Raw genomic sequence first — 24473 nt, forward strand, 5'->3', positions numbered from 1 at the left:
TCGACGAAGATTTCCGAGATTTTCTCGTTTACCGCGATACACGACGCGTCCTGTGTGCTGTTACGACGTTGTCCTAACGCCACTTACGTCTTGTTCACAAGAACGCTTCTATTGTATTCATAGCAGCGCCGTACTTCTGAAACGAGTACAATGGATGGCTATTGCACAATCGTCGTTTATCGATCCGCGAGTCCTCGAAAAAGACGAACGCGTGCACGCGCGCGTTCGCAATTTGTTGTTTTTGTTTGCGCACTGGACCCTTGAACGTTCCCAATTTTTCACGTTTGCAGAATCGATACCGACCGCATTGCTGACACTTCCGTGTGCCGTTGTTGTACTTTTTTTTACCCGAGTTCCGCGCTCGATCGTCGGCGTGTTTTACGAGCGCCATATTACCGAGTAACCAGCGATTTTCGAGGAAATTCCGGTCCCGACGGTGGCTCCGGAACTCCATCGAACGATATGAAAATAAGTTTCGAGTCGTTTCGTTCGCGCGAATTCAACATATTGCTACACTGTTTCCGTTCGATGCGCAGATAAAGAGAAACTACCAATCTCTTTTCCGTTCGTTAACTGAGAAACATGAATTATCGCTGATGGACTTTTAGCAATTTATTACACGCTCTACATCAAATATTAAAATAAAAAGTTATTGTAATCATCGATCGAAGCACCCAAATTATGAAACGCGCAACGCTAATGAACTCGCGAAGCATGGCCTTCGAGTAACGTGAAGGGCGAGAGAATTACCGGTGCCTAGCGCTAATGTCACCCTCTCGGTGAGATAAGAAGCTCCATGGAGCTTCAACCCCCTCCGCCAGCTCCTTGGTTGCTTTCTTATCCCATGCCAGGACCCTCCACTTGATTTATGGCGCGATTTTTATTATTCGCCTCCTCCTTTCTTACCGGCAGCCAACCCTCTTTTTCCTATTTGCTCCGCTCATAGACGGGGTTTTTCCACGAGCAGGGGCTCAAGAATTTGCCCGGTGGGGTCTAATTGTAAGTACAACGACTACAAATTGATTCGAAGAATTTTGGAATGGCGTCGAACAGTTTGGATAATAAATTACGTCGCACAATAAGTTAGGAAGATGTTTGGGTTAGGTAGATCTTACAGAGATTCCTACATTAAAGAACGTTAGAGGACATTATAGGGAATGACGATATCGCAGGGTAAAATAATCTCGAGAGAAGTTAAAGCAAGTATAGAAGTGAACGTAGGTTATGAATTGCATGTAGAAGCAATCTAAAAGTAATTATGCCGTACAAATTTTTGCCGATTGTCGAAGTTTCGTGCAACATGAACTCCGATAGGAGCATGACGTAAAAGGTACGAACATCCACGTTGCCGCGTATATAAACGCGATACGCGTCCCGCGTTTACACCGTTGATGTATGTTCTCGGCAGCGATCGATCTCTCTCACACGAACTGCTAATTGTGCGGCATCATAACTCTCTACGTGAGCCTCATCCCTTTTCTCTCTCTCTCTTTCTGCCTCTCTGTTTCGCCTGCTACCGAAACCCCCGTGCGGTGCACACGCACGTGAACACACCGCTTGTCCGCTCTTCTGCCACTTTATACGGCCTCGGTTAGGAACGAGCGTGTATTATTTTCGCACGCGTGTGCCCCGTCGCAACACGGGTAAAAGTTGCGCTGGTTACACGATGTAACACGAGCTATTATAGTTGCCAGTGTAACGACTGAACGAAGAGAGATGGGATGACGAAAATGCGAGGGCCGAGGGGGTGGTCGCTACGGGAGTACATTACCGAAACGTTGTTTACGGGGTGGCTTGACAGTTTTTCGGCCCATTGCCGATTACCGTGTACTTCGATACGTTTTATCATCGGTGTTTAACGAGGACGCGGTTTCGTTATTCCCATTTAAAGAGCTCCAAAAACTTACTGCTATAAATTAGGACATTCGAGAGTGACATAAGATTCCATTAAACGAGGAGCATAGGAGGATCCACATATCGTTTGCTTTCGATTCTGTGTATTTTTACCTGCCTCTCGCTCCTGCACTCGACACTGCAGAAACATTAAAACTGTTTCTGTTTTTATTTCCTTCTAAAATCCTTCTTTTGATCGAAGAAATGATTTTCACCCTTAGTAAGTTTGCATACAAACTGGCGTACACTTTCTGAACCGACTAAGCTGACTCTAACCTTTCAATACAGAAATAATGTCGGTAATGTTTCAAGACTGTTACTGAATCAAAGCCATAACCATTTGACAGAGACATAACGACGTTTTGTCAGTGCAGGTTGATTTAACTCTCGCAAAATTCATCGTCAACAATAGGGGGAGGGGGAGAAGAGCTTGTAAATGAATCGATCCGTCATGTTATCGTTACTTCCGTTTACGCTTCATTAATTTTAATTAATTTCTATAGCCGTTCGTTAGTCGACCGTCGGTGATTCATTTCGACCAGGGCTATTATCCGTGTTTTTAACGAATCTATCGCAAATGAACTCGCACAAATCGCACGCGACGAATTAAAGCGGGGCCGCGCGTGCCGTGCATATCGAAAAACTGGAATTTACATCGTGATTAAGGTTCATTAACGGAGGGAATTATTGAACAGCCGTTGCAAAACAGAATTTTGATTTTGTTAAATGATTTTAGCGTGGTTTGTAAATTATGTAAATGATCGATGATGTTTAGAATTAATTTCGATAATAAACTTCATTTATTCGGGTTTTGAAATTTATTTCTGTAAATGTCTTTCGAAATAATTATTCTGATTGAGTGAAATTTCCTTGAATTATTAACACTCATTAAAGTATGCTAAGTTAGAAAGTTTATTATAATACTTATAATCTGAAGAAGTTAGATACTGAATGAAAAATATGCAGAATTTAATTTCTCCTAAGCAAAGGTTTTTATATTCTAATTAAAAAAAAATAATTTCCGTCTAGAAAGTATGAATCGAAACAACACAATAATTCATAATAATGTCATAAATTTTAATTCCTACGTTAGTTCTACATTTTTGGCCAGCGGTCAAGGGAAGATACTCGAAGTTATGATGTAAATCCACAATTTATAAAACCATAAATCTTCACGTTGATATTTTTGTTTAACTTCAAAAGTAGTATAAAGAGTGCTTAAATAAACAGCACATAAAACTACTTCATTTACGAAATGAAAACTTTGTCGAGCGTTAAACCCGCGTTTATAAAAAGAGTAGCTATTGTGTCGCCACCTAGTGTTTTAATAACCTAAATTTAAAACACTGAAACGTTTTAAAAGTTTACAGGAGACAAAGACAGCGATCAAGCGTACAAGAATAAAACTAAAAATCCGTTTCGCGTATTTCTCCGACGCGCTGAAACCCTCGCACAAATTAATTGACATTCTCAAATAAAAAGATCAAAAGTCATTCAGTTGATATCTCCCGAATACTGTTAGCTTCACAAGGATGAAAAATTAAAAAAAGCACATTCCGAATTTACAAAACAGCTTGAAACAAAAAAACATCAAGCAAATTTAAAGACAATAAAAATAATTACCTGTTGCCAAGTTCCATCGCAGTATATTAAAGTTAGGGTAGCACAGCATATCAAGTTTTCGTCGGAAAAATGTATCACTGTGATCAGGCACAAAACGATAAAAAAAGTAGAATGCACACACTTTGTTTACCGCGCGTGATTCGTGGAGGAAGAGCGGGTTGGTTCGGTGGCTTAAAGCTCGGTCGTATTTCTCAAGGGCGCGTGCCACCGGACTAAGTTACGAGGCGTTTATGAGCCATAAGCGATTCCACGGGGTAGATAGAGTTACTTAGACGAGTTATTTCACTACTTTCCTGCGGGATGGCGCGAGTGGGACGGGCTATGGTTGACGCTTCTCGCGGCAGCCCGCTCGGCCGGATCAGAAGGACCGCCTGCGACTGCCTGATTTACTATGGTGGACCCAACGTGCCACGGACCCGGTCTACCCTCGGCTTCTATGACGGGATTTTTCGTGACGGGGGTAACAGGGGGACTGGTTACAAGAGTGGGGTGAAGGGTTGTTCAGGGTGGGGCTTACGAGAAGCGTTCTGGATCCAGGCTTCGACGCGCTCCGCTTTTTCGCCTGTCACTCCACGACGTTCCAAATAAAATTCTCTATAACTCTTCCCGTATATTTTGCTTCCTCTCACCGAATATTTGCCTTCTTCCTGTTTTTCCATTCGAGAACACTGTGCTCGAAATTGTGGTACAGGAATTTCGGATCACTTTTCGTTCACTGGTTTTCGCTTGTTATTTGTTCAAATGTAACATATTCTGTTACGTGGGCTATTCATAGTTTTTGACAACTTCAATCACTTTGAAAAACATAAAATGTACAAATAAATACTGCTAATTTTAATAGTACATTTTCTACCATTATATCTATGTTGTTATATTTTCCTGACATTTCAATCCTCTATTCACAGGAATCTATCACTATGCACATTTGTATGTTTAAAAAAAAATAAACATTAATTATATACAACTTAAGTAAATTATTAAAGTGTACATTTACTTCATACATTATATGAGCACAACGCCACTCTAACATTATAAGACTCATTTAATAATAAATGGAATGATGTATAAATATAGTAACTTGTACTAGTTAACGCGAGGGTAAAAAACAGGGTCTTGAATGCAGTTCGACAGTCAAAGTGTGAAACAACAATCCATAATAGGTTAATTGAATTTGAAGCAGAACAGCATCGACGATAAGATGTTAATTAGAGACTCGGTGTTTGGAGCGAGGATAAAAACGGTTTGTTGAGAGCAGCACAGATTGCTCGGAGTCTATTTTAGCTCGATTTGATCTAACTAGGAAACTTCCCGCTCGAACGGCCGCTTTAGTAACATTCCAGCGAGGCTGAAAGAATTATTTGAGAGGCGCACGGCGTAAAACGTTGTTCGCAAGCGTTTCTAACGGCGTTCGCGAATCCTTATCCCACATTTTCCCTCGCATAGTTACACGTTGGCCGTGCGCTTTCATTCTTACTTAGAGGGCGACGAAAAAAAACCAGAAACGCGACATTCCTGCATTACGTTATCCGACGCATCGCGACGGCTTTTTTCCCCCGGCCTCAAGTTCGCCCTTGTCTAGCACGGTTAAATCGGACGATCCAAAACGACCCGTTACGACCACTTAATACATAACAATTCCTTTCCTGTTAACTATTAAATACATCCCTAAAAACTATTAAAAACCCTAAAAGCTATTAAATGCATCTTCAAAAAAAAAAATTATAAGTAGTTACTAAATGCATCGCCTAACAAAAATGGCAGCTATTAAATGTATCGTTTAAAAAAGGGCAGCTTAAGAGAAAATTTGTTTGAAATCACTGAAATTGAAATTGGTGAGGTGTACCCTTTTTCATATATTTAACAAAGCAGTAATATATCTTAAACGTTAATTATCTTGGTGTGTTCATTTCTTTTCAAGAATTTCACTCTGTTCTTTTTTAAATAATGATGAAGAATGCGGGGGCGAAGATAAGTTCGAAGCAGCAAGAAGATAAAAGTTTGTTTTAAAGTACTTTTTAAGAGGATGAGGTCGATAAAAGAATACCCTTCATCTTTAAATGAAAAATAAGAACAGAGGATAAGTGACAAGAATCATGAAGATATTTTCTTAAAAATTTCTTCCTAAACCGAGTCGATTGCGTTTTACCCAGCTGATTTGCAATATCAAAATTACGAAGATGCTTCGAGTCAATATGGAAGATGAAACGCGGAGCGCGTGATATTAGAATATCTAATGAGGGGAAATTTATAGTCCCCTCTGGTTTCCGAATTTTTCCAAAGTATTAGGGCGGAGTTTAGCAGCACGGTACGCCCTGTAACCCTCCCTAAAATAGACGCGATGGTTCCATGGTCGCTGCTGTCCAACTCCATGGAATCTAAACGACAATAGAAGACCCCAGGGTGCATCCCCTGTACGGGAAGTCGTAGGTATGCGACCTTAGCAGAACGTAATTTCCCTTTTTTTCCTATTCCGCTGCACGCACCGTCTTTTCACGGGCCGATGGATTCCTTTGCCTAAATTAATAGCATTTATATGCCAATGCTGCTGTCGCGGTGTCACGATATTACTTCTCTCTGGCCGGGTGAAAAGGCACGGGCATATGCTCGGCCATAACCCCGTTCATAGAATTTATCAAGAGGGTTTCTTTTTTTATTCTTGCGGAAGGTTGATGGCGGGTTCGTTGCGAGGCATTAATTTGAATGTTTGTGCCACAATGGGGGGCTTAATCGATTGAAAATTCGACGCGTAAACAGACACAGAGGAGGCTTGAGAAACGGCCGATTGATTTTTTCTGGGTGAAATGAATTTTTCAAAGGCGTTTGATGAATTGCCGAAGAGTTTGTCGGTTTTATTCGTAACGTGTTTATTTATCCTCTTTGTGATGCAGTGCGATTTGTACGTGTGTTCATAATTTAGAGCTGTTGAAGACTACAAAGTTTGAATGTTCAGACAAAATTCAAACACGATTTAAACATAAAAAAAATCTTTAGACCAACTGAATTCAAGTCTACTTTTATGGTCTTTCGATACCTCAATAAATTTCTTTTGACATAACATTTTATTTTCCATTCAAACCTACACCGGCACAATATATTCGACTCATCGAAATTATCAGATCGACTTCGAGATACGTTCGGTTAATTACTATTCTGCTAAGTAACATCAAGATAAGGAAGGATTCGTTCAAGCAAGAGCTTGCGAATTAAGTAATCATAGTCAGTGCTGCACCATTCATCACTCACTGTCAGCCAAAGTTCTGTCGTGAGTAGCATCGTTTTCTCGGCTATATTACAATTTCATTTAAAACGAGTGTTTCGTAATGCATTAATATTATAACACAGGTTTCATCATACAGTAATCATGACCGTTTATGTCATCATGATTCATTGATTAAATCGAATCAAGCATGAGTTTCAAGATTTCTTTTAAAAACTTATGTAAACATTTTATCACTATTGACTGCTACAGTGGAAAGTGAGGTCTGTGGTCAGACATGTAATACAGATTATTTAGAACAAGGATAATTTTTGAATTTCCAAACTTGTATTTCAACAGTAAGAGCCTTCAGATGTTCCTTTAGTATCCTTTCCTTGTAATTAATTAATTTAACTAAATTTTCAACGCTGGCCACATATTAACCTTTCATGTTTGCAAGGACATTAACCTTTTACGCTCGTCCTTTGGTCATTTTGAATGGTAAAGTAAAATCTCAGAGTGCAAAGGGTTAATTGAAAGGCAAAGAAACAGCGTTTACGATAATGATAGCAGAAAATTCAGGTAATTGAGGTGATACCATAGCAAGGAACACGTGTAAACCTTAAAGCTATTCTCGTCACGATCAACCTTAAATACCCTGATGAATCCTCCGCAGCGAGGCGAAGCAATGATCCGGGATCAGTAATCATAGCGGTCGAAAATGAACCGCGATATCCTGGTGAAGTTATCAAGGAAGTCAATTAGGGACGGGCATCAATCTGAATTCGCGGCGAGCTTTGTCTCAGCAGGGTTGATTGGTCTGGGTAGAATTACACCGCGACAGTCACGGTCTAGGAGCGCGGTGTAACGTTGTTGCGACTAACGACGAGAAACCCGTATATTAACCTCGGCGTGTAGCAAAGCCGCCTGTCCTGTCAGACTGGTTGCCTGCGTAGTTCACAGCGTGGCGAAGAGGAAGAGCGTTCGAGGATGGGACAGAGCCAGAGCGCTCGGGCAGAAGGGGTTGGGTTCGCTTGATATCTCGTAGGTAGTCGAGGGTAATACGGTGTGGCCAGTGCATTACGTAACAGTAAACTCCGGTATTCAGGGTTAGCACGAGCACGTGTAGAACGTTAACGCGTACTCTGGTGCCTTGGCCGGGTGGCGCGTCACCCACCAACGACACCCCATAGCGGACATGGGGTCGCTCGGACACGGCTGCACGAATGACAAACGACATCACCGGTTGCCGCTACGCTATACGATACCCAGATCCATAACTGTCATCGCTTCTAAACTGGATCTGGGGAGAATTCAGATTGCCCGAACGAGGCCTCGTCGACAGGTTGCGAAAATCGCGAAACGTGTTGAGTGATTGAAACGTACACGCCTGTGATACCGGCGTGATCTATTGGCTCGCGGTAACGAGATGCGCAACGCGGTTCAAGGACTTGCTTGCACGGGGTTTACCAGCATACAGTATTCTTGCTTATGTGACTGATGGAAACTACGTTTAACCCCTTACGCTATAATTACACTCGCGTTATACTCTTCTTACATTATTAGTACGAATGTTCCATTTAAGTGTGACTGTAATTTGCACAGTTAAGAAACTTGATATGATATTTTAACTTTATTTAGCTAGCTTAATATTGTAGCGGTGAGTAGTTCTTTATATCGAACGTATCCAGCGAATAAATTCCATGGAAGTAATAACCTAATTTTATTTAAGTTTGACCAACAATGTATGTTGCTCAAACTTAACAAGGTACAAACAAGGATTCGAAACAGGGGATCAAGATTTCAAAGAATGAAAGAATACCAAAAAATTCAACAAACGAGAAAGAATTTAGAAAAATGAATGAGATTGGAGATTTAAGTCCGAAAGGTCCCGAAACAGAACTTAGAAATTCCGGACAATAATGAACTAGCAAGATAAACGCGATAAGCCTCGAAAAGAAACGGGTCCGTATCAGGAGTTAATCAGATACAAACTGGGCGATAATAATTTTTTAATTAAACCGTGTTAATTAGATTTGAGAGCGGGAACGGGCAAGCTTCCGTGATACGACACTATTATCCTGGCGGAGTAACCGTGGCACGTATAAGAAACGTTGAGGCGCGATGGTAGAAGGGCAAAAAAGTTCAGGACACTTTCGTCGGTATCGTAAGAAGAGGAACAGGTAAGAGGGAACAGGTTGGCATAGAGGGTAATGGAACACGACTTCTCGTGCGCTCGTGAAAGAGTGAGAAAGGCGGAGGTGAGGCAAGTGCGACCACAAGGCCGCAACCGCAGTGTGGGAAGTGAAACGAGCCGAGTGGCGCGGCTTTTAATGGACTAAGGGAAACAACATTAAGTTAAGAGCAAAGCAGGGTGTGAGAATTACACGGGAATAGTCGTGGCCCTCGTACGAACAGCCGTAACCGGCAAGGTGGAGGAAGCCGGTCAAAAGGAGGCGTACTACGATTCATAAACCACCAATTACTCCGCTGATCCCTTTTAGGACCTTCCTGTAACTTGAAGGATCATTGCGGTCAAAGGCCTTCAATCACCGACGGTACGGCCCGGTTTAATTTATATTAACTAGACTAGGAAGACGAACTTCACCACGTACTGGGGTAGAAATTGATTTCTACAATCTTTTGCGTCTTCGAACACCGTTAGTTATGTATTCTGAATTACGTAATTATAGGTAGTTTGTGTTAGCTGTATTACAGGTATAGAGTACCTGGAAATGTAGATCTACGGATACAGGGGATGTAAAAATCGGATATTTGAGAAGGATTTTGCTGAATAAGGGTGTGGGCAAATAAGCAAGTAGAGATATTCTGAATCATGTCTATCGTCGCTTCGGTTTATATTTGCTGGTCAGTTATTGCACTTATTGAATTTTGTCTTGAGGATAGCTGGAAAGTAGTCAGAAGTACAGCGCAACAACATAAATCGTGGCAGTGATTCAACCCAGATCGTAGAACGAGAAATTGGGTAGCGGCAAGTTGTCTTGAAGGTATCGACGGAACAACGTCTGGGAAGCGTTCGACGTAACAGGGCAGCCAGGCAATTTATCGAATGATAAATTCTACGAAGATAGGATCGCGGTTAGATTAAAGGACGATTCCTGCTCGTCCTTCCCGTTTCCACCACCTATTCCATCCACAATCCCCAAAAACCAGCGAAATTAAATATAGGGGCCGAATTGCAGCCGCGGCGGTTGCGGTGATATAGGCTTCTCCTTTCCTTCTCTCTCCGTCCCTCTCTTTCTTCGCTCTCATCTCTCGTCGCGGAAAAGTGGTTCCAACATTTCTGCTCCCTCGACCGGTCTCGCTACTTCTTTCGCCCTTATCTGCCACCGCAGACTTTCCCCTCTACTATCGTCTTGACAAACACCTCCCCCTTGTATCTGAAAGCCACTCGGTTCGCCAACCCTCCGATTTAGATCCTGGCCCTATGGCGAGGCAGCCGCCTATCGCGCGCAAAAAAAGGCCGCTCTTCAGATAAGCAATAATACTGGGCCTCCGGTATCAACATCCGCTATCCGGCCAATCGGGATGATTTAAGCTGACAACGCGGGGAAAAAGTCTTCCTCGAGGACGTGGAATAAAAATAAAACCGACGTTCCTTTTTAGACGAGACTATCATATTTTGCATTCAGATTTGATGCCGGGAAGTCTGACTCGCTTAACCTACGGAACTCAACCACTGTAGTTTCAAGTTGCCACTTTAAAATATGGCTGTATGATTACGTACATTCCACACATATATGTATATACCTGTACATTCATATGTTGTAGTAATAAGTCGATGCAAAATTCGTAGAAAAATTCTATTTTAAAGAACTTATTAACCGGTGTAAATCTTTTGGTTTGTAAGGTATGTAAACCTTTTTATACATGCAAGAAGCATATCACTTTTATTAAGTGGTCCGAGTAGAAGGTGCATTTAAGTTAAGAGTTTATGATGTCTTTATTAAAGTCAGTAAAGAAGACGAGTTAATTCTTGATATACTCAGATTAATTATTTAAGCAAAAATGAATGAATAAATTAGTAAATATTAAGACAGAATATTTAAATAAGAAAATGACGAAAATATTAATAATGTACAACAGAAAATGATACTGTCTCATATCTTAAGACAACTATTTTTCGAACAATATAAACTTAATCCATAACAGTCCTATCCATAATAAATGTAGACGTGAAAATATCTAAAGATTTAATGTTGTGGTGCGTGGGTGTTAGAATAGTAAGATTCGCATCAGACAGTACATTTAGTTGGCAGGAAGAGCAGATATCGAATGTTTTTCTCGAGCAAGTAGATAGCGATGGCGACCGACTGAAAATCCAGGATCCACAAAAGCGATCCGTAAGATAACGCTAATTCCGGATATTTCGCACCCCGGGCAACGATACGTCGAGGTCTTGGCTATACCCCGCTAGACATACCCCTTGCAACCCCTATCATTGGAGTAAAGGACGGCGGTGGTAGTGGTGGAGGCAGCAGAGGGTGGACGAGTGTGCAGGGTGAGTGGAGAACAGAGCGGAGCTGAGCAGAGCGGAGCAGAGCAGAGCAGCAGCGTGCTGCCCGCACCAGGCGCCCCTTCGCATATTTCACCGGGAATTTACGAGCCTCGATACGACAGGGAAATTGCAAGAATGGCGGAGTAATCTATCTCTCCTTGCCTCCGTGGGCTCTCTCTTCTTTTCCCAGGTTCCCTCTCTCGAACAGCCCTCTTCTGATGCCCGCCCGCCCGCGTATCCACGGTACCTTTTACCTAACTCGTACACCGACACGCACACACGCGCGTACACATATAGCAAGAAGCAAGAAAATTCCGTTATCTAACGGCCAAGATAAAAGAGATTTGTCCTTCCGGCTTTAAACGGACCGCGATCGTCTAATTGCGTTATCGAGAACGATCGTAAACAATTCGTGAACCTTGAAAAAATTCTATTTTAATTTTGATAATAGGCTCACCCATATTTTAAACGTCGATTTAGTCTGAATAATAACTTTAATAATAAGAACAATTTAGCTACGACAAAAAGTGATAAACTGTTTGAGATAAGAAACGTACATTAGGTTCATGCTAATAAACAGCACAAAGCAACGAATATAATAAATGAAATAATAAATTTAAACAAAAACCTAAAAGAACAGTAAGGAGTCATAAAACACCGAAAGCTTCAATGTCAGCAAAGATTGTGCTATCATATAAAAAACACCTATTAATAATACATTAATATACATGATATAATATTATAACAATAATAACAATAATAACAAGTAACAATAATAAAATGTTAAGAATTTGCACGTAGCTAAAATAGGAAGCAGAGTAACATCTTGAGTGCTCAGACAAGCCACAAGGGAGGCAGCGGTCATTGATAAGTTAATTAATTGGAAGGACATGTATAGGTGGGGTAAGCGGCATGTAAATCACGAATGGGTCAAAACAGTAGGGAGGCTGCAAACACGTGCTTCACCCTCTTATTGCGCAATAATTGCACGGAAGAGTGCCAGGACCATTCGGTCCTAACTGTTTTATTACCGTTTTCCATCCGCATCCTTCAGGCCGCGAAAGTGACTAACGAGTGATACGCCGGTGCACGCAATTACGAGAAATATATCGGGTCTCCTAGAGCCGGCAGACAACTATGGATCGTTCTAACGAGAGACACTAGTTACTAGCTTGAACTTTTATATTTTTTGAGAATTTAGAATTTTGGAATTTGGAAATTTGAGGACTTGAGGATTTGGAAATTTGAGAAATTGGGAACTGGAGAATTTGGGAACTTGAGAATTTGGGAACTTGAGAATTTGGGAATTTGAGAATTTGGGAATTTGAGAATTTGGGAATTTGGGAATTTGGGAATTTGAGAATTTGGGAATTTGGGAATTTGGGAACTTGAGAATTTGGGAATTTGAGAATTTGGGAATTTGAGAATTTGGGAATTTGAGAATTTGGGAATTTGAGAATTTGGGAACTTGAGAATTTGGGAACTTGAGAGTTTGGGAACTTGAGAGTTTGGGAACTTGAGAATTTGGGAATTTGAGAATTTGGGAATTTGAGAATTTGGGAATTTGAGAATTTGGGAATTTGAGAATTTGGGAACTTGAGAATTTGGAAACTTGAGAGTTTGGGAACTTGAGAATTTAGGAACTTGAGAATTTGGGAATTTGAGAATTTGAAAACTTGAGAATTTGGGAATTTGAGAATTTGGTAATTTGAGAATTTGGGAACTTGAGAATTTGGAAATTTGCAAAGTCAGAAATTTCTCAAAATTTCCCATCCCCATACCACCAAATCACCAAATCTCAAAGCCCCTAAATCCTCAAACCAACAAACTCACCATCCCCAACTTCTCAAGTCCAAAAATCCCCAGAAATAAACAAATAGATTTGCACCGATATATCCCCCAATCAATACATATTGAAAAATTTTCCTCGTACGTTCAAGATTTATTGAAAACATTGAAATATCGACGATATTCGTACGATATTGATTGTTCAAAATCTCCGGCAATATTTGTATTATTTTGATTAGTATCAGATCGGCAAATAAATTCCCGTATTCTCGCATTAAATTTGACAATTTATAATTGCACGATTATATCGCGCGACGATTTTTCAGTATCAGACGATAATGAAAGGATTAATCAAGAGGCAACGCGTTAACAGGTATAAGCTATACAAGCTTCATTCTGTTCGCATAATTCCAGGGAAATCCGGAAAGCGAATCGGATATCCTCCTGGTAGCTGTATCTCTCTGCTGTACTCCTTAACACCTCTATCTTTCCTTTCGAAGCTGCTTCGAAGTGGCAAACAACGTCCAATAGATATATCGACGGAAATAATTACACCTAACCTAGGTTTCCACGAAATCTACGATACACTGCTTCGTGAGAACCTGAACCAAGACAGCTCTGGTTTCATTCTCAAAAGTTCTTCTAAGGTTCTTTTAAGACTTTTATTACTTTTTTTTTATTTCAATTCAAAATTCGAGGTTGTACTTTTTCTTAAATTGCGATCTTCATTATATTTTTTAACGAGCTGTGCTACTGTACTCTTCTTCGGTACTGACTGTGCAATTTCTTGATAAGTGTTACCTTTCTCGCTGTGATAAATTACAGGTTGTCTCTTATCCAAACTAGAATTCTTTCTTATTTTGAAGTAGTTTTATTTTTCTAAAATTTGTAGTCTCTCGTTCGTTTCACTATGTACATCACAAGTGTACAGACTTAATTAAAAAATTTTTCACATTGCTGTATTAAATCGAATGGTGAGTATTAGTCACTTGAGCGCAAAGGGTTAATATCTCTTATATACAGGGTGATACTTAAAACCATCCACCAGAACCTACCAAAGACCTTCATATCTTCTCGACTTACTCCCCTATTAAAAAAACAGTAACATCGAATGTACCAAATAATTTTTGCCTGATGTATCCTATCAGCAGAAGTTATTCAGGAGGATTTCAAGTGCCTCCGTATAATATTTGTGCATAAAAGTGGAGGGCCGGATAAAAATCTTCGGAGGGTTGCGGGCCTGGCGAACAGGAGAAAGGTGGATAGAGCAAGGTAAAACGCTATGGGTAACCGTAGTCGGTGTAGATGGGTAATACACGAAGAGAGAAAGGGAACCCCCTGCGCGGCACGGGTTAGCGTGCAGCTATATCTACATAACGTAGTGTAGCGTAGCCGCGGCCGCCGGTCGGTTTAATTTAACACAGCAGCTGTAATCCCATCCATTACGGCCGCGGTAATATACGATCGCTCGAGATTCATACTCCGTTTTTTCACTAATTAACAGACGGGACAAATCGCTCCGCCGATTCACCTCTCCGCCCCGCCAGACCCCACTTTCCAACCCCTAAAGCCCCCCAACCCCGCGCCGACGCGCTGTTCATTCTCTTCTCGTCCAACGACAACAAACGCTTTGTTCCTTCGCGCTAAAATTTACCCGATGTTACACGCTGCCACATCATTTTGCCGGTTTTGTTCGTTTGCTCCGTTCTTCGTTAACCCTTTGTGCTTACACTCTTATAGACTGTGCAGCGACAACTGCGAAAAATCCTCTGAGGATTTTAGAGCAGATTAGCTGAAGGTTTGAAGCTTTAAGAATGGTTACGAGAGGAAACTACAGTTAACACGGCGATATAGCGAGATCGTAATTTAAAATTCGGAACACGTGAACGTTTAACCTCTTCAGATCTGATCTGTTGTTAATGCGTCGAGTTTTTATGATGACCCGACTGAGTATACTGAATTTTGAACTGAACAGATTATCATAACACATTAATGTAATTTTTTTATTATACAAGTGCAGTAGTATGCTATATTGCAAAAATAAGGTTACATAAGGAATTTTCAGAAAGTTAAATAATTTGAAAACTTCTTACACAAAGGCTTCCTGCGAAATCTACAAAGAATCTAAATGTGACACGAAATAAAAAGCTCATAATAATTTGAAGTAACATACACGAGCGGTACACATGCACAGATGTCGATCGACGAATGTCTAAATGTTCATGCGGTTCCACCCGAGGAATACTAATTCCAGCGACGATCACTCGACGCGCGCTAATTATTTCTTTTGGAAAGTTTTTACGAAGCGATCGATGCCGTGGAGGGTTTGTCACGCCTCTTGTATTGACGGAAGAATTATTACTTCATACCATTCCGAACGCTCCATCACGGCATCGCTACGCTTGCTCGTGGAATGATCGATCGATGATTCTTAATTACTCGGCTTGAAAGAAAGAAAGACCGCAACGATAGAGAAACAAGCCGACACGCTTCGCTGTGCAATTAATGGTCCTCAAGAATTTCATCGTATGTCTAATACATTTTTTATTACAATTAGACAGAGTTATGTATCGAATCAATCTACTCCCACTTTACGAAGATATTGACAAAGTTAGACATGCACATTAACACATGCATTGTTAAGATAAATATGTAGACCTTAAATATGTTTGCGTTCAGACAAATATGTGGATCTTCAAATTTTTTATTCTTTTACTTTCAAAATCACAAATTTTTAAAATTACTAAAAAAAATTTCTAAACAGTAAAATTTCTCAGCCTACACAAAATAAAAATTTCCGCAACGGTAAGCAGCTATAAATATTTGTAAGCAGTCGACAGGAACGTGGGTCGAGTTTTGACCCTGAAAGACAGAATACTTTCACGCGACACAGAAGGTGATGACGAAAATCGAGCAAGTTTCACGAGGTCGGTAAGGGTGTCCAGGGGTTAGAAAGGGACGCGAAGGTATGGCAGACACGTGGCTCACGTGACTATATGGTACATGTGGGACTCGAATGTGGATATAGAATGCGAAGATGAAGATAACGCAACGAGAGAAAGATAGAGAGAGGTAGAGAGAATAGGGTGGCCAGAAAGTTGTGCCGCTATAACCTCTTCCCCTCGAGCGTGCGCATTCACCGGTCGGATTTAATTGGATGGACACCATCGCGCGTTGCTTAATTAACTAATTAATTTCGCGCGGGATACGAACGCGGAAAGACACGGTTGTTCTATACGCATGTCCCCGTTTAACGACTTTGACTTCGGAATTAACGTTATCTAACGTATCAAAATTCTATTTGGACTAACGAGACTTATAATCGAAAGTTGACGTCTACAATATTCAACGTTTCAAACATTGTGTCTGAAACATTCAATGTCAGAAATATTCAATATGTGAAACATCCAACATCAGAGATATCCAATATGTGAAACATTCAATGTCTGAAACATTCAGCGTCTGAAACATCCAACGTCAGAAATATTCAATATGAGAAACATCCAACGTCAGAAATATCCAATATGTGAAACATTCAACATCTAAAACATTCAATGTCTAAAACATCTAACGACTGAAATATTCCATCCATATCCACCACCCATGTCCAAGTCCAACACCCAACATTCAACATCCAACATCCAACATTCCAAAAAGTCCAACATCCAAAACATGTAGCTAGCGGAAAAGCATGGAGTGTCTAGCGGACAAGCGTTCGAAAGCGGCGATCCGCACTCGTATCGCGGAGGAAAGCGTAAATAACTGCAGAGTGAAGACAGACGCGCACCGAGCAAGCGAATTTAAAAGCGTCCTCGTGAGCGCGTAAATTCGTGTTCCAGTTTAATTAAATTTAAATGATTGTCTCGGCTTTCGATTCAAGTGGCCGCAGCTCGTTCGTCACCGTGGGACAAGCGAACGCTAGTCCAGCCAGAAGCCACCATTTATCAACGGGTTCGCATAAATCGCCGATATGAACATCCGCGTGGTCTAAGAGAGCACAGTTTTCACCGACACGCTTGCCACCATTATAACGAGCTTCGATCTTTGTCGCGTTCGAGAGAAAACGAGCAATGAATAAACTGAACGGTATTTGTATTTTTGCTTGTACTTTGCTGTTGGTTCAGGTGCGATCATTCAGTACATGTATCATTTAATCGTTAAATCGTGGATGATGAATCGAGATGCGTACAAAATATGTATAAGGAAGTTTCGAGTAAAGTGACTAAGTGTGATTTAATATAAATCAGTAATGAATGCAGATATGGTACACCCTTGTTATATTGTCACGCAATATCGTTCTGCTGCTGTTGTAATATTGTTACGTGTTTGATCACCGCGGGTTGTATCTTTATGCATTGTATCTTCACCCCTTGCATCGCTATTCGTTGTATTCCCATGTGTTGTATCACTACGCGTTACATTACTACCTGCTTTACCACCACAGACTACATTGCTATGCGTGGTATCACCATGCCTTGTATCACCAAATGTATTACGACGCATTAAATATTCCACTCGAAATGACACATGTGCCGAAAGCGTACCGCAAACACGAACATATTGCAATTTAAGAACGAGGAATGAAACATTAAATATTAAATTGAAATTGTTCCTATCACAACTAAATTTATTATCTGAGTTACATTTTAAGAAAGCAAAAAATAAAGAATTGAACAATTTTTATCCTAAAAATGAATATTAGGTAATTTGAAATTCATCGCTTCAATCATTTTAAACGTATTAAGGGTAAACGCAAATTCAAGTTTTTGCTTGTCCGAGACGTATGCTCGTGCGATGAAAAAGTCGCTTGCTCGGCGAAAATGAGCATAGGTTGGAGCTTTCAAGGGTAAGAGGGAAAAAAAGCGAGTTCTCGAGTGGAACGACCTAAAGGGGTGAACGTAGGGTGTGAATATAAGAGAGAACCTTGTAGAAAAAGTTTAGTTCGTTGCGGATAAAGGATACGTTTTAAAGAAGTGGCGTGCAAATGAAGGAGAGTTGAAAGGCACCGGTGAAATTAACCCTCGTCGCTTTCAAAAACTATTCACATCTCTTCGATAAAATTCTGACAGCATTCAAGACGATATTAAAAATTGAACACAGTCCTCTTGCTGTAAATACGAATTTACGAACAATATAGTCTGACCTATCAAAAGCCAAGAAGTCATAAGGACTGATTTACAATAACAATTTTAAGTCGTTTTATTTCTTTTCGTATCGATTGTCCTCGAGCAAAGATGATACTATCCAACGGTGTACAGATGCTATAAATAATGTCAATTTAATACTGCATTATACCGTACAGATAGTAGGTTGAAATGTCGAGAAAGAGAAATAAGAGCGCGGGTCGATGGCAGCACAACAGGAAGCTAGGATCGCATTCGAGGAGAGAAAGACGTATGCCGATAAACAGCGAATGGGGGCGAGTGTACATTTAACTTGACTTATAGGAGTCATTTTCGGACAGACGCTCGAACGTTCTCGGCATCGTGAGCGTCGCAAAGATGGCACCAGAAAGAGGAACAAGGGTATGAGGAGGCGAGGCCATGCCACTTCGAGGATAGGACAGAGGATTGGAGGAGAGGCAGCGAAAGATAGTTCAGAAAAAAAGGAAAGGAAGCAAGCGGCGATGTAGGGAAACAAATCAACTCGTCTGTTGGCTCGTCTCGAGTTTTTAGTGGCGTGGCTCCAAATATTTGTTTTGCTCGTTGGAAGCAGCGGTGTCTGATTCTGGCTCACCATGGATTCACGATACTACTCTTACTGTGGATAATAATCTTTTGTACTACTGTTACTATTTCTATTCTATTATCTATTATACTCTTCGACTATTTTAAGGTCTGATATGCTGTAGAACTAATACGTTACATTAGGTCCACATGACAAAATAAAAATATATTTGGTACAATTGAAACTGTTTCATATCTGTAGAAGCTATTCTCACTACATCCAATGCACACGAATTTTTCATACAATTTGTTAATTCGTTATTCTCGCAAATGACCACGTAATATAACGCGATAAATTGCTTCTTTGAGCAACCATTAGAATTTGAAGAATAGGGAGAACGTTAAAACACATAGAACGCCTCGCAGAGCATTCCGAATCGTACAAATCCACGTGCGTTTCAGCCAACAGCCCACACCACTTTTCTGCCTTTAGTATCTGCTTTTAGTTCGAGTGCCACCCTAAAATTCCCTATCCCGTTTCTGTTCGAGCGACTTCTCTCCAGCCACCCGTTCCGTTCGATAGCCCGGCTTTGGCCCCGCGAAGTCGCTGCCAAGAATACGCTGGAAACTCGTCCATCATGAGCATTATTACGCGATGCCGTCGCGTCTAATACCCCTTCCATTTCCCAACGATCCACCATTTTTTCCAGGGACATCGTTGTCGCGGACGAGCTTTATTCCCGACGTTTATGATCGGTCTCGCGCGATTCTCTAAGATTTGGCACCGATACCCGGCTTATCAGCCGATCTATTTGCCCAGGAAACCAGTGACATTCGACGGATCTAAGACAGCGGTTTAAGATGACATTGGTGTCCAAGCTGACGCCAACGGGACGATTAATGGGTTTTAAAGAGGCAACGGAAACGTGTCATTGGAGCGAAAAGATGGATGGAGTGCGATATTCGAGGAATATTAGGTCGCTGAAAATGACAAATTTAGCTATCTGTAAATTTCCGAGTGGACAGAATCTATCAATTTCAAGTTCACTTTATGTGCCATTACATTTTCAAGTTTAAAGAAATTAAATCTTAACACAATTGCATCGCGCTATTTTTCAGAAGCTTGTTATATAAACCGTCAAGTTAATGAGAATTCTCTTGCTTATTTTTTTTAAATTTTCCTTTACGAATCGCTGGTTGGGTTTTAACCACAGCGTTGCTCAGATGATGTTTCATTTGAACAACTTTGGAATAATGCCTTATGTTTATCAAAACGCGTATGAAATGATGGAAACATAGAAACGTGGGCATCACCTAGTTAAGCTGCAAGGAGAATTCCCATCGGAAGTTGCAAACTGCTGTACACGTCCGAACGGGAGATAAAAGTATCCATTGTTCAAGGAACGAACAGTAGCGCAAACATTTAAAGAAGAAAGAAAAGTTAGAAATTACAACCCCTTAAATCGTGGCGAAACCCATAAAACGTTCAAACAGAACGCGAAAGAATGTCGCCGGTAAGCGACGATGCTTTTTTCATCGAACAACCCGACAAAGAAGACGGGGGTATTTTTCGCTCTGGAATAAACTTGGTTGCACTCGAAAACTCAATCTATTTCTAATCGTGGCGGGAAGGAATGTACTTTACAGAAGGGGATTGCTCGACACGCCTAATTTGCGTTTATTTCTCCGGGTAGCAACCGCGAGGAAGGATGGCGGTCCATTTAATGCGGCTGATGGAGCGAAACTTGGCATTGAAGCATCTAAAACGAAGAGACACTTTGTACTCTTGCTAAAATCTACCAACTTTATTCAAACCGACAGACTGTAAATTTTAATCAGTGAAAATTTTACAAAATTGTACCACCAAACTCTACATGTATTACCATTTCTGTTACCGCTGTTCCAAAATCCTGACAACATACTTATCCGACAATCTAAGGCTCTAAAAACTGGTGACTCGATAAATATCAGCGAAATAAGACAGATACAATCTACTTTATTCGTTTTATCAACGAATTTGATGTATTTTAACGAATCTTCTTGAACATCTTTCTCTCCTCGCTGTATCTATATGAGCTGAGAGAGACCGATCGTTCGAAAGATTACTAAACTGTCACGCGAAATGAATAAAAAGTCGACAAGCAGAATTTTTGTACGAAACAGCGAAAAGAAGATAAGCACGAGGTCTGGTGGTTACGTTATATATGGCGGTAACAACGTGTTCGGTGTCGGTCGAGAGTGAGTCAGCGATTTCGACTATCTGTTCTTACCAAGGGTGCTAGTATATTTATTAACGCTTGGCACCTTGACAGCTACTTCAAGTACAGACTGTCTGAATACCGTAAGTTTGTCTTTAACAAGTCGCCTGATGAATGGCCCATTGCTGACTGCCATACAGAAATAGAGTTTGCCAACGGACACAGCTTCTTTTAGAATCGAAACCTTTTTTTCTCTATGATACTCTTTTAACAATTGCTGAAGAAGACGTTTTCTAAATTCTTGGAAAGCTTCAAATATTTCTATACTTTCTATAGAAAGTTTCTATTCGATTTCTACTCGACAGTATCTTAGGATTATCATTTTGTTCAAGTACCATTTTATCACTTTGCAAGGTGTATTTACTTTGAAAAAGTATGACGATGGAAGATCAAAGAAACTCTTGAATAATTATATCGACATGTTATGATCCGAGATCGTTTCATTTTCCTGTCGAAATTAATTTCCGTGAAAAAAATGACACTGCACCGCGTACTCTTCTTGCATCTCCATCACCACGAAAAATTTGTCCACCAGGTGAATCACAGGGGGGTTTCGATTGGTTTCCACGAGCAAGCTGTGCAAGTTGCTGGATGTGGCGCTTGTCCAGCATGCGAGGAACGGATCAGCAAGAAGTTCGGGGGTCCAGGTTTATCCGAAGGGAGGTTCGTGGCGGATACACCGTCCGGTAGGTGGGTGTGCGTTCCGGCACATGCACCGAGATCGACGATGCACACGAGGACGCGTTTGGCCCGAGAATGGATGTGTTGGTCCCGAGCGGCGCAAAAAAGTAAGAAGGCAAGTAGCTACACGACTACGGCAGCGATCAATCAATGTTGCCGTCGGACGGTAAAACAATACGATGTTGCCTCCATAATTGACGGGAATCCATCATCCGCGTTTCGCGACTTCTCCCGCCACGATCCGCCTCGCTCGGGCCCCGACTCGCGCATTTCCAGTTGGCTCCTTAATCCCAACCGGAATTTCTGTCCCTCGGGATGTATGTAAATTTTCGTATAGAATCCGGATGATTAAGATTTTTGTTCGACCGTGCGTCCACCTATCAACGTCTAATTAACGTCTATTGGGTAATTGGCTGGGAATCGATCGCCAACTTCGTACATTTCTATCATACCATAATTCGATATTTGCCATTTTGATGTCACGAGTTGATCTGCTGCTTTTCACGATCATTGGACCACTTTCATAATCATAATCAGAATAGAATTTTTTAGAATTATTGCCCACCCTGAGAGTAACTACATATCAAACTACAGCATCAATAATATATAGAAAGAAGAAGTTAATTTGAAAATTGTCTTAGTAACCATTGTCTCTGTAAATGAAAGGAGTCATGTGTCATCGTTATTTCCGTGACATAGAGATATTAATTGAGGTTATCTAGGACTGTTTGTTCCAAATGCAGAATGTACTTGAGCCAGCGGAAGGGGTTAACAGGAGGTGAAAGGACGAGAAAAGGATCGCACGATAAGGGGGAAGCGTAGCGAAGGTGAAGGCACCGGCTCGAAAGAGGGAGGAAGGGATCGGTAAGCCCGAAATCCTCGAGCTTAACTAATTCCCGCATGAGTTACGAGCGAGCCACGGCTAATTCCAAATAAATATTCGCCGTACAGATTATGTTAATCGCCGTGGATGCAAATTAGACGGGTCAAGGGAAGACGTATGTATACTCGTCTGCACTTCCTTCATTCGCGGAGCGTCATCCACCAAACGCGACAACATGGCCGTCACAATGAAGGTGACTTCTTCTTTTCTAGCATATATGGTCTCAATAACTAGTAGAAAGCAATTAAAAATAGTATAATTGTTCTTAAATTTACAATAGCTTCAAGTTGAAACTATCAACTTATATCTTCACGTGTATTGTAAAGGTAATTATATTAATAGATTTATTTGCTTTGTTACATTGTATGCAGATTAGTTCAAGTCAGTATAATAAAATGTGGGGATGAACCTCACACCTAACGTATACTTGATAGTTTGACTATTATGTCCATGCATTCTATTTCTTCTCTATCAAGACAAGCAACAATTACTTGAAAAATATGCTGAATTTGCAAAGGGCTAAAGGAGATTCAAAAACGTCAGCACTACCTCCTCCAGAAGTGTAAAAAAGAATAACAGCAGACTCCACCTGCCTCTGATAAATCTGACAGCTTCTGACAAGTTTACAAGGAAATTTTAACAATGTACAGCGCTAATGAACAATCGCAAAAAGGTTGGTCCAGAGGTACCTTTGTCCCAATGCACCGGCAGCAAAAGTGACATTGAATTACTGGCGCAGTCTCAGGCGTGCGAGGGTGGGGGTTGTCTAAGTGGCAAGTAGGTAAGTAACTTGGAAGTTAAGGGGGTTGGAGTCGCCTCCGCAAACCCGATACACGCGCAGACTGCACGCGTGTTGAGGGGACCAAGCGTTGTTTACCGTGCGAGAGGCCGGCTTGTACGTACACGTAATGCGGCGTAGCCACCTTTAGCCGGAGTTTACCTTGTTGGTAAACTCTAGTAGGTACCTACGCCGGAAACTCTGCTCTAATGCAGAGTAATGTTGATTTATGCCCGAGTTGGTCTCATTCTACCCACCCCCTGAACACCACGCCTCCTCCGCTTTCCTACTGCCGCCGCCATATTTCACCGTGCTCATCAGCCGAACAAATATTACGTTTTTCCATTAAATACGCCGGAGTTCCGATCAGATAGCGCTAGGATACCTTCGGGTTGGATTATCGCTGTCTCGGACGAACGTTCCAGACGAAAACGAACAGTCATAATATAAAATTATAGTCGCAGCATAAACACTCCTTGTTCATACAAGAATTAATCTTGCCAGCAAAATAAAAATTTCGTAATCGGAGTTTGATTCGGTGAGTCAGCTAGCAGCGCCAAAAGACAAATAAGAAACGGAACTGTAACCTCGTTCAGAGGATAAAAGTAAAGGTTTCGTTTGAGCGTATGAAACGTTTACTGAATAAAACAATATCATGAACCGCAAAGTGGAGGCACCAGAAAGTGGAATTCAGTAAGAACATGAAGCGGGCAACATCACGAGCAGTCGTTTTCGAGGCACGAGTAACAGCGGGCTAAGGTTCATACATATTTGCAATGTGTGGCCAAGATGGACGATATGCAATTGTATGCACGAAGGCATACGCGGACGATATCGCGAAGAGGATGAGGATAGATGTGCATACACAACGCGTGGGTAAATGCTTTATTGCGGCTCCGTGAATATCCTTGCGCGACCGTAGGAGCCGTGTCTATTGCTTGCAAGTATCCGTACACGCGACATGCCGCGCGTACACTCGCGCCGAAACGCGCCACGACCGTAAATAAACGTGTACGCGAGGTGTGGAATTCAGGGTGTATTCAGGGCATCGACTAGCGAGAAATCGAACGCCTTCGTTCGATGGGTATCGAGAAGAGCTGGAAAGACGCAGAAACGTTTGCCCTACTACCGCTCTCGTATTTTACCGATATATCGTGGATTATAGCAGCGTCCTAGGGTAACTGTACC

At 41.3% G+C, this 24473-nt stretch overlaps 1 protein-coding gene and 1 long non-coding RNA gene across 6 annotated transcripts in view; one reads left to right on the forward strand and one right to left on the reverse strand.

Annotated features, from left to right (window-relative positions):
• Positions 1-22962, forward strand: part of LOC105664361 (uncharacterized) — a 30733-nt gene extending 7771 nt beyond the window's left edge. Inside the window, exons 2-4 of the long non-coding RNA XR_001097563.2 lie at positions 21479-21731; positions 22368-22488; positions 22576-22962. This is a non-coding gene — a long non-coding RNA (uncharacterized LOC105664361). The remainder of the gene's footprint in view (positions 1-21478; positions 21732-22367; positions 22489-22575) is intronic.
• The window catches only part of Antp (homeotic protein antennapedia), a 382224-nt gene that overhangs the window by 130375 nt on the left and 227376 nt on the right, over positions 1-24473 (reverse strand). For 3 of the 5 annotated variants that reach the window (XR_013038421.1, XR_013038420.1, XM_076532681.1), the window contains exon 1: positions 3517-3918. The exons of the other annotated variants lie outside the window; for them this stretch is intronic. The gene's annotated coding sequence lies outside the window, so the exon portion shown is untranslated. Of the gene's footprint in view, positions 1-3516; positions 3919-24473 lie in introns of those variants that run through there. 5 annotated transcript variants of the gene reach the window in all.

This window comes from Megachile rotundata, chromosome 1 (assembly GCF_050947335.1).
Source record: "Megachile rotundata isolate GNS110a chromosome 1, iyMegRotu1, whole genome shotgun sequence".
Classification (NCBI taxonomy): Eukaryota; Metazoa; Arthropoda; class Insecta; order Hymenoptera; family Megachilidae; genus Megachile; species Megachile rotundata.